This window comes from Schistosoma mansoni, chromosome 1 (genome assembly GCF_000237925.1).
Source record: "Schistosoma mansoni strain Puerto Rico chromosome 1, complete genome".
NCBI classification, from domain to species: Eukaryota; Metazoa; Platyhelminthes; class Trematoda; order Strigeidida; family Schistosomatidae; genus Schistosoma; species Schistosoma mansoni.
This window is the reverse complement of record NC_031495.1, coordinates 14,075,865-14,090,742: the sequence shown is the minus strand read 5'-3', so window position 1 is coordinate 14,090,742 and position 14,878 is coordinate 14,075,865.

Sequence of the window (14,878 nt, the reverse complement as noted above, 5' to 3'; positions counted from 1 at the left end):
GAAAGGTCACGGTGCAGACGGGATTTCATCATTTCTCTACAAATATGGTGGTCCAGATATCCAACTTCTTCTCCTTAAGCTGTTTACTCTCTCTATGGAATCAGGCTCTTATCCTGACCGTTGGAAAACCGCGTACATCATACCACGTTACAAATTCGGAGATAAGACTGACATGAACAACTATCAGCCAATAAATATTACTCCAGTTATCTCTAGGATTATGGAAAAAATTATTAGTGACGAATTACCCAACTATTTATTGACTGAACAATTTATTCATGATTATATAAACACAAATTTTAATTACAAACCTCAACTTGTGAGGTGTCTAGGCGTTTAACGCGTCGTTCAAGAATGGAATAGTAAAGGCTTCCATAGTACAAAGACAGCCGATGGCTGTGTCGAAATCGGACAACAGTTTATGAACAATCGAAACTCGAACCAAGAGCAAACAATATGGAAACTGTTATGTTTAAACAAATCCGCAACTGTGGATAACCGTTACAGTAATTAAAGTACAGTAATTACAATGACAAATACAATGATAAGTACAATAAACATTATAAGTATATGGGAACGTTTCCGAATGTTACAAGTCTCAAGCCACTATGCTTCGACTACGCGCTGCGAATGGCTCAGTCATTCCCACCTATGGTACACGACAACTTACGGTCAACCTGAGCAACCGACGACAGTATCTGTGGACGTTCATCATTGCCGATGTTCCCACAGCTATACTCGGTATCGATTTCCTACAGCACTATGAATTGCTAGTCGATTCACGTAGGCTGCAGCTAATTGATACTTCGTCGAACAGCAACTTTATGGGCTCTAAAGCCCACACAAACGCGTACCGAATCACAGGTGTATTTCATTCGCGTGACGATTTATTCCACGTTTTATTTCAGAAATTCCCCAAATTGACTAAACCTCTCGAGGAGACTCTATCGGTGACCAATCGTGTGGTACACCACATAGTCACCCGCGGACCACCAGTCACGGCAAGACCTCGCCGACTGACACCGGACAAATTAGCTTTCGCTAAACGTGAGTTTGACAATTTACTAGCTACTGGTATTATTCGTCCTTCTCACAGTCCTTGGGCCTCACCTCTCCACATGGTTCGAAAAAAGGATGGGGTTAGTTGGAGACCATGCGGAGACTACCGAGCGTTAAACACAGCTACACGTTTCGATAGCTATCCCATCCCCCACATACATGACATCACGGCATCACTCAAGGGCACGACAATTTTTTCCAAGATCGATCTGGTACGAGCATATCACCAGATCCCAGTCGCTCTTGAAGATATAGAGAAAACTGCTATCACGACTCCTTTCGGTTTATTTGAGTTCCTACGAATGCCATTTGGATTACGGAATGCTGCTCAAACTTTCCAAAGGTTTATCGATAGCATTGTACGAGACCTAGATTTTGTTCACGTCTATATTGATGACCTGCTAATCGCACCATCAAACGTAGATGAACATTATCAACACCTGACGCTACTATTCCAGTGCCTTTCGGATAATGGAATAATAGTCAACCCCGACAAGTGTGAACTCGGGAAGAAGGAAATAAAATTCTTAGGTCATGTTATTAAGCATGAGGGTATTCTACCTTGTGAGGATAAAGTACGTACTATAATGGAGTACACTGTACCGTCCACACTCAAGGAACTGAAGGCATTTCTCGGTTTGGTCAACTTCTACCGACGCTTCATTTCGCACGCGGCAGAACAGTTACGACCGTTAACCGATTTACTTCGCGGTAATCCACGCAAACTGGAATGGAACGACGCCGCACGTACTGCATTTTCAGATATCAAAACGGCCCTAGCTCAAGCCACACTTCTCGTGCATCCTGACCCATCAGCCACGCTTAGTATAGCGGTCGATGCATCGGATTTCGCCATAGGAGCCGTTATGCAACAGAATGTCTCCGGTAGTTGGCAGCCCCTCGAATTTTTCTCACGACGCCTCACTCCCACGGAGACGAGATATAGCGCTTTTGGTCGCGAACTGCTAGCAGCCTACTGCGCCATCAAACATTTCCGGCACGCTGTAGAAGGTCGTAAGTTCATCTTATTCACCGACCATAAGCCCTTAACGTATGCTCTGCATACCAAGTCTGACCGCTACTCACCACGAGAGTGCAGACATTTGGACTATATCTCCCAGTTCACGACAGACCTTCGTCACGTCAAAGGCGAGTCGAACTGTGTTGCTGATGCTTTATCACGTATCCAACTTAATGCAGTTACTTTGCCAATGCTTGACCTACCTGCTATAGCCGCCGCCCAAGCAAACGATACTTCATGCACGGAAGCACAACAGTCTACGTCCCTTCAGTGCCGGGAAGTACCCCTAGCTACTAGCTCAGGTACTATCCTATGCGATACTTCTACGGGCCTCCCTCGACCCATCGTACCCTCCGCTTATAGCCGTCTCGTCTTTGATGCCCTTCATGGTCTATCTCATCCTGGTGTCGCAGCCACCCTACGCCTCATCGCTGCACGATACGTCTGGCCGTCAATGAATAAAGATGTCCGTATGTGGGTAAAACAATGTTTACAATGTCAACGATCAAAAGTGCACAGGCACGTAGCTGCCCCTATTGGCACTTTCGCTACGCCTGATGCTCGCTTCGATCACGTTCACATAGACATTGTAGGACCATTACCACCATCGCACGGGTATGATCACATACTCACATGCATTGATCGTTTCACAAGATGGCCCGAAGCTATTCCCATCACGTCCATTACGGCGGAGACAGTTGCTCACCGCTTCGTAGAACGATGGATAGCTCTGTACGGTTGTCCCTCGACTGTCACGACTGACCGAGGACAACAATTTGAGTCCGCATTATTCTCCTCACTAACACGGCTGCTTGGTACGGAACGCATACGCACTACCGCCTACCATCCAGCATCAAACGGTTTAGTTGAGCGGTTTCATCGCCAACTTAAAAGTGCTCTTCGAGCACACGAAAACAACAATTGGTACGAAACCATTCCGCTCGTCCTCCTGGGAATCAGAACGAGTCTAAAGGCAGATATTCAATGTTCCGCCGCTGAACTTGTTTACGGCACGACATTGCGTCTGCCTGGGGAATTTTTCACACCACGGAGCAGCACTAAGTTCGGCGAATCAGACTACGTCCAACGACTGTCTGCATTCATGCGAACACTGACTCCGGTGTCAACTCGTATACAACATCGACAGGTCGCTCTCCCTCGAGAGTTATCTACCTGTTCACATGTTTTCATACGAGTAGATTCGGTACGCAAACCTCTACAACAGCCTTACGAAGGACCTTTTCACGTGATTTCCCGTCACGAAAAGACCTTCAAGGTTGATCGACGTGGCCGCATCGAAACAGTCAGCATTGATCGTCTCAAGCCAGCACACGTCGATGACAGTGCTATACCTGATAAGCCGAGACCCAATGTTAGACCCATCAGAGCTTCTAGCGGGATTTCTACATCTACTTCGGATCCCACGCTAGATGCACCTGAGACCTCATTCTCACGTCCCAGTCAACAGCACGTGTCATCTGCCCCGTCTACGGACGAGACTTCCGTCTCACGTCCAGACCGGCAGACCACACCGCCCTTGACTGCGGATGAGATTGCAGGCTCACGAGGTTCGAACGAGACTACCGTCTCACGTTCTGGTCGCCGAGTACGCTTACCCGTACGCTTTCTCGACTAACCTCATAACCAACTACGGATACAGTATAGGAATCTACCCCTATACTACACGAAAGCTACACTTTTCTCTTTTTCTTTCATTTTTTTGTTTACCCCGAGCCTACGCCTCTGACCATAGCTGTTCTGGTATCGTCGACTTTAGTCAATCTTGGCGAAAGCTGGCCTGATCACCCACGCTATAGTCAACGCACTCAGTCGATCTCTCTGACTCCAAATACGTATGATATACATTTGGTCCCGAACATGGTTATCCTGGTCGCATCTGGTTCCTTGGCTCAATCTGGTTTCGTCCTACGTCTGCAGCGTTTCTGGTCCGGACCTCTACGAACGCAACCTTCAGATTCTGGATACAAACCACTCTGGTGTAGCATGCTAATCCAAACAATCAACACAGTACGTTCCTTCTGGTACCGTTCTACGTCAAAGACTTTTGGTGGCAACTCGAGGATCAACGATCACTTCCTGTTCTGCCAACGCCTTCGTCCTACAATTGCACGTTTCGCGATCAGTCCCACGAACGAAACCGCTACGTATCGAAAGTGTAAACCCTTTCTAGAGGGGGGCTCCTGTAGTGACCGGCCAGTCTCGATAAGAACACGATTGGAATAACGGAAACAATTATTATTATTGTAACCAATTGTACCAGAGATTGTTTTACTGTATTTGTTTAACTGTATCAGTTTCACTTCTTGTTCCGCTATCCGCCTTGTTTGGTTCGAGCTTGCTCACGCACTGCTTATTCGCTTGTACTCTTTGGCACGTCTCGGTATTATTTCGATACCACGAGATCGCCAATAAATATACTTGATCTGGACTAGTAAAGCCTTCTGATTTACGGGCTATCAAGGGAACCAAGTCGTTTTTGGACGCGTAATCGAATAGTAGTGGTGATCATAGTCCGTCCACGACTCGACATCCACTACAGATCTATGTAAATTTAGTCAATATTATGAATGGTTATGATACCTTCGTCATATGGACAAGATTAGCAATAAAATAAATAACTTTCTACAAGCAAGTATAGCAGAAATCTTATAAGAGAAGCGATTTATGTCTTTGGTTCCACTGTATTTGCAACATTCAACACCTGCGGGTTTGCTGTGGACCACAAATTAATGGTACGAGAAATTTATAAAGGTTCGTGAAAACGCTTATACAAACGAATGTAAGCGACTAATAAACGTCATGAAAGAAGTGAAAACAATTATGTAGTTGGTTATTTGACAGAAATCTATCTACCTGATCAATTCGGTCAAGCTGGGCCGAAAATAATGCCTGGAAATACACTGTTTAATGTTTATATCTATTTGTTTATATTTTAATGGAGAATAGTTCAGATAAATGTCCGAAACAACGTCTATGAGTGTATTTGGTCGGGTGTATTTGTGACCAGGCAAGTGGATCATAATACGACAGAATGCAGAGTGCGGTGAGCGGCATGGATCCCATCTCGGCATCAATAAAACTCAAAATTTGTATTCCCCCAACAAAGTAAACATGTCTACCTAAGCGGCATTTTATAACCGAATATAGAAAAAGCACAAACGGAGTGAGATTATGAAGTGTAAAAGAGTGCAATTCTTTTACTTAAGTTTAAATTAACCATAATTACCGTTATGGTTGTCATTAAACTTGTTACGGATGCAGTATATAAAAAAGATTGATAACAACCTCAGTGCCATATAATATAGCTCTAAAAACTACATGACCCTTTCGAGACACCTCCACTAAACAATTTTCATGAAGACCTACTGGACGAAATCAAACCAAGCTGATCAAGTACTAAAGCTGATTGAGTTACTTATCAGCTTGGTGACCAGTAACTAAACACTTTCATTAACTCATCAGTCGTTATGGAATATAAAATTGCAGTGAATTATCAGATGAAAAACGCATTGAAAACTGAGCAACAGAGTACTTCTAAAATACACTAACAGTAAGTGAATAAAAAATCAGGAAAATATGTTGAAATTGACTGAATAAAAATCACACTGAAATGACGTGAGAAATGAAGGTTGATTTTTCGTCTCCATCTTTATATTTGGTAAAATAATGCTTCCATCAAAACGCAGACGTGACAAGTAGTGACAGAATGTTTCCAGCATGAAATAAGGTATCAGGGCACAAGTATTTCAGTTTTATATCTTGAAAGGTATTTGATAATTTGATTTATTCGTGAGTCAACAGATATGAAAGCAAACAAACAAAGTTCACTACGAAATTGGAAGATAGAATGGAAAAAATTTCATGACTGTCCGATATGAAACAAACGTTTATTGAAATAGAGCATAAGACCAGTATTCCTCGCAACGAGGTTGATTTAAGCATGTAGCAAGGATACCAAGCGCACCTCAAAGATAAAAATATAGTTTTTTTGAATCTGGGAGATATACGAGTGTAGAATCCATCTTGAAGGTGAAAATCCCTCCATGTATATATTTGCGATTTCTTCTTTATGGTTTCTTTGTTTGTACATATTGTTAGCTTTTTTGATGCCATTTGAGACTGTAACGTTTAATTTTCTCGGTTTTCCTATCGTTGAGTTTCTATGATTCTTCTTAAACTGTATTTATTTTGTTTTAATTGATATTATTCTGGCGGCTGCCATATTGACTGCTCTCTCTTCGATTGTGCGGTTTGATTTTAACTGGGATCGTGTATTTCGGTTGTAAATTGGGGCACTTTCCCAGATATTGAAACACTTTGTGTTATAGAACAGCCGCTCAAATGGAATCTTACTTGATCTATCCAGAAAGGATAGAATAACACTTATCTTTTGGTGTTTTCGGTAATTTTCATATATTTCTTACTACTTTGCTATTCATTGTAATTTAGATTGAATATTTTGGTATTAATTGTTGGTCGAATAACTGGGTAGTAATATTTGTTTACGTAAATTTGTACATTTGTATATATGATGAAATTTAGAACCGTTATTGCCCCAAAACACCTTGTTCTGATTTCGATTGGGGTCTGCGAGTTTCTTGACTTTTACCTGACAGTTATTCATCAATCCAAGCCTAGTTGGAGCTAGGTTTGGATCTTACAACGAGTATGTAAGTAAATGGTGTACTTTTTATTACATAGAAGTTTATGATAAATCAGGTTCCTGTGCCTAAAAAAACAGCTGCAAGAAAACCTGACGTTGTACCAGATGATGAACCCCAGAGTGATGTGCACGACACAGATCGCCCGGCCAAAGCACTAAAATCGGGTCTACAACTAAGCGATAGTGATCACACTCCAACCTATGATTTTAATCTTAGTATAACTAATAAGGAGGGAAAAGTGGGAAGAAAAGACGTTTCAAACACCCAGCAACGCAGCCTTCTGGAATGAAAAGGCACAATAAAGGTAACTGCGTCGTTCTTCAGCAGCCAAAACCAGCGATCAAACGTCCGAATACGATTTTCAAGATAGCTCTGCACACTGTCACTGTGATACTTCAGTACAGAGACGGTATCATGGGCCCATGTTTAGTCAACTACGCTCGTGGTTTTGATGCGTATGCCCTCAGTGTTTGAAAAGCGTAACAATAGAAATAACAAAGAGAAATATGAACCTTTATCAGAAACAGCTGCACCGATCGTTGCTAGCATATCCAATTCGTTCAAAACAAGAAAACCAAGAAACAACTCATGCGCACACACCTATGAAACAGTAAACTGTTTCAAGTATCAATGTCGTTATCAAAAATAAAAAGTTGAAGGTGGTCGTCAGTAAGGAAAATAGCAACGAGATAGCTCTCGAAACGATTGCAATCAAGGACAAAGACGAGAAACAAAACTCACTGGTTTTATTTAGTGTCCTATTACAGGAGAGACGCTTACTGGAAACTAAGGACCCTTTGGTGAAGAATAGTGGAAAGAATACATCATAGTACTTAAGATGATTAACAGTCCAGCCTGAGCTAAGGTGGTCGCAACAATAATCAAATTTTATTACAAGGACCAGGATCTCTTATGGAACGGTAGCCGTTCACATACTTTCTACCACTTCGATTTTCCGCATGACGTTAGCTCTCCGATCGGTTGTAATGTTTTCCTGTTCGCCAAATTGCTGCATGATCGAAGGTCACATTCTACCACTATGGCAACAACTTTTGTGCCAATTTCGTTTGAGTTGCTTGTTCTACTACAAATATGAAGTTACCTACAATCTCATCTTCTCCTTGTCCTAGCCTTCGAGGTTTGATGTGTTGAGCATAACCGACTGTTGCCAATTCCGAAAAGAACCTGTCGTATTAGAGAAGCTCAGTCGTTTTCGCTCCTAAATTTGTAACATCGTAAGCCATACTGAATCCTAAGTAAAAAGACACAACAGCCTGTGCAGAGGCCGAAATTTGGCTAAAGGTAAACCACTTCCATTACGAACTACTTTACATCCACCATAGTTCACAGAAAAATTTTCTTGACATATTAGAGACAGTCAGTTATACAGTTGTCTCGAATCCGAGCCAAGCACGACAAACCGTTAGCAGCAAAGGGTCATGCGAAAATATTACTAAAAAACACCTAGAAATCAAACAACATGGTGGCTTACGGAATTTTTCGAGCTGGTGTGTGGTATTCTGAACAAGCTCATGGACACGATATGTAACAGTGGCATCAGCTCTGACGTTGCTCGTGCTTCTCACTACTATGGAGATCAGTGTTGCCCAGCTTCTGAACCAACCATTGACCCTCCTCGTCTTATGGCCATGAACTTCAGAATCCACGAGATCCTAACTGTGGCTTGTAGGTTCTGGCATAGCTCCAAAAACTCTCCAGTCACGTTAGACTTTGCGTGGGCCGACCTAAGTCGTTAGGACGGCACCTGAAGAGTCAACTAGAGTACACAGCAGTGTCTGTCGAGCCAGATCTACAACCCACAAAACAGGACACTAAAGTTATGGTCTCACCATCGGGACACGCCAAATGCCCAAAAAGTCTGCAGCGACCGGTTCCCACGGAGTTCCAACTGGAAAACAGTTCTACATCGATGTCTCAGACAATGATGTGAGTATTCAATACAAGACATCTTACCGATTAGACAGGGTACATAAAAGAGGAGAAAGGGTTACGACGTACATATACGCCAACCAAAAAAACATTACCACACAGAACGGTGGTAGAAAAAGCATGCTGGCGTTACTCCAACACTAACGGCACAAAGTGCTTGTTCGTAGGAACATACTGGCTTATCACAGCTGACAACGCCCAGAGAAATAATATAATTCAGGCACTAATACAAATATTACACCCTCAGTTCGACCAATCACTCCTAGCCAAGGACCAAAAAACTCGGTTTTAGATCTTTGCAAACAGAACAGGACCCTCCACATGGTTATATCGTAACCTTTTTCTCACGGTCATTCAACATTCAGGACAGAGTGCACATGATGGAGGTGCTACAAAGTCATATTTTTCACTAATTTCTGGCAGACGATCAATTTTTCCCTCAAAGATGTCCATACTCAAACACAAGCACGCAGCAGTGATCACTGCATTGGCATACTTAGCGTAGTTACATATAGGGTACTCCTAATGAACAAGAATACTCCCTGCCTTCACTTCACTGGGGAAGAAAACATGGCCATTGTGGACCATCTCCACCCAGCCATATGGCTACAACAGTGCTGGAGGCTAAGAGTGTATGATCACTGAGAGCTATAAGGAATATTATTTAGAAAAATATCCTATACAATGTGCCAAAAGCGAAATACATACCTGGAAAGCGAACTTTCCGTCTTATACAAGTTACAGAATGCTTTCTTCAGGCAAAAGAGGCAGCCTGACACAAACGAAAAGTTTCCCTAAAGGATTCTGGACTTAAATCTTACTCGGCATTGAGCAACAGATGAAACGCAAAGTTTCAAAGCGACAAGGGACATTTTCAGATAAGGCTAGCAGCCTAAGTATGGAGATGTCATAGACACACAGGGCTTGACAATGCTGTTGCCATGACACCTTCATAATCGAGGTTCCCGAACCCGTTCAAACCAAGAGTCTGGAAAGAAGTTCTACGACAGATTTGGGAAGTGGTTGATGCATCGAGAAGTATATAATCCGAGCTGACTAGTTGTTATAGGCGATGCCCTGTACGGTGTACCTAAAAGTGATCGGGTACAGACGCTTGACTTAACCCCTTCAGGTGGGTTAAGCTATTTCCAGTAAAATCAATGGAGTCAGCATCAATGTTGAAGTTCTGTTAAATGAATTCCCGAAAACCAGGAAGTCATGCTTTCAAAGAGCCTGGAGGTCAAGATCTTATTGTAGACGTTGATGATCTATGTCGAATGATTGGAGGCCTACTCGAGTTAGACGGGAACGGTGTAACGAACAAGCTAACTTCGAGGTTACACTTCGCAATCAGCACCTTACGTGGATTGCCCCATCGACGTATCATGGGACCATGGATGCTCTGAAGACTGCACAACACAAAGAACGTTATTACAGGAATACATTAGTTAAGGGAGATACAAACGAAAGTAGGACTACTACCGCATGGGCCAGTCCATGGCGTATGATTAACTGATGCGCGTTGGTTGTCCTTGACCTTGAGAGGGATCTATGATCTGTTCGATATTTAGTGACCCAACTGCCGGATGATGTGGCTAGATTTCAGTGACATTATCAATCTAAAGGTGGCAGAAATCTTCAAAACCGAATTCGCCAAACAAATTAAATCAGGAACCTACGAGAACAGAATATTACTGAAATCTAGTATCAGTTTATGGGCTAGGAAATATCCCTCTAACTTCCAGATCAGTACTGAGAAAATAAAATCGTTGCCCACAGACAGGTCACAAGGATGTGCCAATATTCGCCTTCTAATCCTGAAACGGTAAATCGAAGCCATCAATACGCCGTCATATGACATGTTCAGGAACTCACTGGAGTCACAGGAACTTTAGAAAGCTGAAAACAGACTATCCTCTTTCCAGCTCCCTAAGGAAGAGATAAGAAAGAACCAACCTCTTAAAGACCAGAAGCAGTACTCTGTGATGACTAACTAATACATGCAACATACAATTAAACATTTTATGTGGTGTTTAAATATGTTATGGCTGCACAACACGATTTCATGCTATGTACTTTAAAGTTCAGTTCTTGCTTATGTCTTGTCGGTGTTTTAAACTGATTGGGATTATTAGTATTTAGTTAGATTATTTTGAATTAAAATCTAAGGTTGCAGTACACGTAGACTTAAATAACTTGAAGAAATTGTTTATTAGTGCGTCACCGCGGGAAGTGGAAGATCATCTTGAATGTTTTAACGATTGACGTTTGTCATACAACTTCAACGACGATAGGAGAAAGCTTATAGATTATTTTGTCAGCACAGTTAATTTTAAGAAATACAAAATAGCTTCATTATAATACGACAATCTAGGATGAGTTTATCAAGCTATGAGCAAGTATCCAATGTTAGTGTGATTTCATAAAGGGTTTTTTCAATCGAATTACCTTCGTAAATTATCATCTGCACTCGAAAACAGGCGATAGGACCGTATACGTAAAATACCACTTAATCGGTTGGTAGCAAACATTGTTGGTTTCAAACATTTGAGAGACAAGCTGACTAAACTTTCCTCATGAGGACTGTGTTTGGTTGACGAATTCCTTAACTAACTTATTTGGGTAAGTCTCACAGCTGAATAGTTTATCAGTTCCCCAGTTTTATACTGAAAGTTGCTCGTCTAAGATTACGAGTAATGCTCTCTTAGTTACAAAGCTTAAGAATCAACAAACCATAATACATATCGTCACCAGTGTAGAGAAGAAAACCATGTAAGTATGGATGGGGAATATGAGTCGCTATAGACTTCTGATTACGTTCCTTACTGCACGCACATAACATACGACGCGGTGACTGACAGCATATACCTAAGGTAAAGAAACTCAACACAAACAGCAAAAATTCTTTAAACTCCAAGATCACACAAATTTTTCGAAGGCGCTGGATATCAGTGAAGTGAAAGATGAAGTAGAATTTGGAAGGAGCATAACTTCACCCACAGCACATAATTACTTAATATTTCTATTACATTTTCAAAAGAACGAATACATCTTGCAGATGAATGAGAAGCGGGTACAAAAACCAACTTCCTAACATCCTGACTACTGTGCCATCTAACTTATCTATAGATGTAAGTTACTTTGAAACCGATCTCCATTCTCCAATTGCTTATAATCATTGACATTTTAGATAAATGAATGACCCCCACTAGTATACACACTTATTGTGAGACTGTGACGTATAATGACTTTTTGTCGGAAGTCACCAAACCAAGATTCTGTGCACAAACTTCTATGGAACTGCTGACTTCTAGTTAGATGCATATACCCAAATAAGTCGGTTTTTCAAGTGCAACCTGGTGAATAACATGAAGTGGTTTTAAACAAAGGATTCAGCCGTCCGTGATCTAGGTCAAATTGACCCATTTAATGAAACCTACTTATTAATAGGGTCCCTTTCTGGATGCTCACGTAATATTGTTGCACATTTTGCGAAAATAAAAAGCTATTCACGAAGCTGTACATCATTTATTGGTTGGTCTACACTCCATAGGGAACTGTTAGTTTCCATTCTTAGATTCCTAAAACATCCAAAAATTAGTGGTTGGAGATGCTATTTATTATCTTAATAGAATACAATGTGATATTGATATACACATCAAATAAACGGTTCTGAATGGTATTGTAGACATTTTCTTTTTTTAAAAAAAAACAATATCTGTCATAACTACATCAGTTGTATACCAATAAAAAATAAGTATACGAGGATGATCATATACCGAAAATGAAGAAAACGGTTGAATACATTTCCGTTTTTATCTCAATCCACCATATGAATATATTATACTGTTGCCATTCATTGTTTTAATTTGCTGAGATATTCAATGTTGAATGGTGTGCTCTCAACACTTTAGGAACAGTTACAATGAGAAAGGGGAAGAGAAGGAAATAAGGAAAAACTTCACAATAATATCGCACATAGCACCATTTTATCGTTTTTCCTGATTTAAATTTTATACTTAGGACCGAAACATTTTCTTAATTTGCAAATAGTGTACAACATGAAGTTGCCAATAACAAACAAAATAATGGTTCGTTACAAACAGAAAAAACAGAAAAATAGGGATTTATAAATCTCAAGCTCTTACAACATTAAGGATACATACATGCATTATTCTTTACTAGCAGCATACATATGCTATGTTATGTAATTTATTTTTAGAAAAAATTAATCTCAGTGTCGATTATGTAAGTGGCTTACTTAGTTTTATACATCGTTATATATATTATTACAATAAAAAACAGATAATAATCTCCCAGTTGAGTTTTTCAGTTAAAATGGGGGGAGGGGATGGTTAAACATATAATTGTCTTTTAAAACAAACAAGTGGTACACAAAAAATGCACACACAGTCAAATATATAGAACACTATTTGATGCAACCATTCAAATGTACAGATTTTTGTTTCCTTTATATACGTTGAATCCCAATGAAATAATATCCAAATTTAGTTTGAAAGCAGTTTCTACACATACACATTACACTATTTTTCTTAGAATTATCGACGAATACAAACCAATTTAGAGAGGAAAACACATGTTTTTTTGATAACAGTAATAATATTAATGGTAGCGATTACTAATACCATTATTATTATTATCAACTAATTAATGTTATGATATCTTGGCAATGGATTATAAAAGCAGACGTGATAATCCTGGAAACAACGACACCGATAGTTTCGTTTGATTTTATCATTTTTCGAAGGGATCACACTCATAAAATATAAATCATTGCATCCTATTTGTTGACACAAGTCAATGCATTTCTCAGCTGTTTCAACAATGCACATAAAATATCCAGTAGCTAAAAAATAAATAAAAGTACGATGTAAGGAAGTGCATATAGATATTTGTTTATTCTTAAATTTTATTAAGTGACTGGACAACTTACTGAAATTAACTGAAGAAAATGATTTGACTCTCCAAGAGAGTCATGGATGTACACTGCCAAGGTATGTTAAAATGATGAAACCGTTTCTCAGAATTATCATATTAAAACGGGGATCATTAGTGACATATTTGAGAGGTAGACATGGTTGTTTTCTAGTAAAAAACCATGATTTAATGACCACGAAACGTGGTGGTCAGAGAATACTGCTTAATCGAAAATATATATCTCATCTGGTGACAATCAAGAGATAACCGTACTCATTTCAACCACAAGCAGGAAGTAGCTTGGTGTTAATGAAACAATCTGTTAATCTGGCCGCACTCCTATGCAAGATCTTCAAAGAATTCTTAGTAGAGTACTTAGTAAGACAAATAAGATAGTTAATATCTAAACAAACTTCAACTAGATTGTCCTATACTCTTTTTCTGGTGACTACCAACTCACGTAATAGACTAGAGATCCGGGAAGAACACAAGACACTAAAGCTATCCAATTCATCCTTTTCAAAAACTACTCCTGGATATTCTCCAATTCGGGGTAGGATTTTTAGCGGTCTGGTATGATGTTTGTAAAGACAACTTGGATGGGCTACCTCATCATAAAACACTCGAGTAGAAGGTAACATCGTTGTTAAGAAATATAATAATAATCAACTGCAAAACTTAAAGCGATATTTAATCATTTCACAGAATATCAAGATCTGAATAGTGTGTCTACGGTTATGGCGAAGCTTAGTGTTAGGAGTCCTCAGTGAGTATACTTAATACAATCAGACCGAAGGTCCTGGGTTCGAATCCCGCAGGCGGGATCGTGGATGCGCACTGCCAAGGGGTCCCATACTAAGACGAAACCGCCGTCCAATGCTTCCACGTTTTCCATAGTGGTCTAGCTCTAATTGACTAATGAATCCAACTATTAAATTACAATCAGTTTTGTTTAGAACCGTCCAAGAAATTTTTAGCAAAAGACAGGCCATATATCACATCCTGATTAGATATTTACTGATCTTCTTACTAATTTTATCCTGTTTTCAAAATTTCCAAAACCTCAAGGTTATAGATAATCCATAAATACGTTAGTTCTCTGCATGCTAAATAGGGAGTGTTTTCATGCTTCCCATCATTTTGATTTCTATTCGGGATTCGATAGCTAAAGAATTCTGGGGACTGGGAGGCGGTTAGGAAGTCAGTGTCTAGGCGTTCACTCAAT